Below are 887 nucleotides of genomic sequence, written 5' to 3' on the forward strand. Positions count from 1 at the left end.
ACAATTTAATATATATCTGCTTAAGATAAAAAGAAAAATTGTAAATTACTTTTTCATCCCCCCCTCCTTCTCATTAAATGTTGATTCCCAACTATCGTTACCAAAGCAAGGTTCCTTTAGGAACTAATTAACCAATAGAAGGTAGATTAGTAAGGAATCATGACAAGACAAGAAAGTCAAGATGCTTATTCAAGTAAGATAGCAATATTTGACGATGCAAAATATGTATTCTGGAAGTTCAAGATGGAAGCCTATCTCATGTCTCTTGGTGTAGATGTTTGGAAATCCGTATTAGTTGAATATGCAGTTCCATTAACTCTAATAGATCTAGATAGAAGACAAACTTATGCAAATAATGCAAAGGCCAAAAATGTTATTATCTTTGATCTAAATCAATTAGAATTAATGAAAGTAATGCATTTCCATTCAGCTAAGTGAGTTTGGGACAAGCTCAAGAATGGTTAGGTAGGAGATGAGAAAGATAAGAAAGCCAAGCTTCAAGCTTTCATAATGAGATTTGAGATCTAAAGGATGAATACAAAGAGAATATAGTAGAATATTTCCTTGGAGTTGATGATGTTGCAAGCATGATTATAAGACTTGGTGAGGACCTCAAAAATGAAGTAGTTGTCTAGAAGATATTGATATCTATACCAATGAGATTCAATGTTAATATTTCAATAATAGAAGAGATGCCAGAATTGAAATCCCTCACAATGGAGTAGTTGCATGGAACCCTCATAGCTTATGAGATGAGAATAGGAAAAGAGAAGGTTGAGCCAAAGGAGGCAACGTTCAAAGCCTCAAAGAAGACCAAGGAATAAAAGAACATAAATATTATTCTAGCTATGAATCAAATCAGGAGTTGGCCCAATTTTCAAGAAGAT

This window comes from Pinus tabuliformis, chromosome J (genome assembly GCF_031772625.1).
Source record: "Pinus tabuliformis cultivar Carrire ecotype Pingquan chromosome J, CPIR1, whole genome shotgun sequence".
NCBI lineage: Eukaryota > Viridiplantae > Streptophyta > Pinopsida > Pinales > Pinaceae > Pinus > Pinus tabuliformis.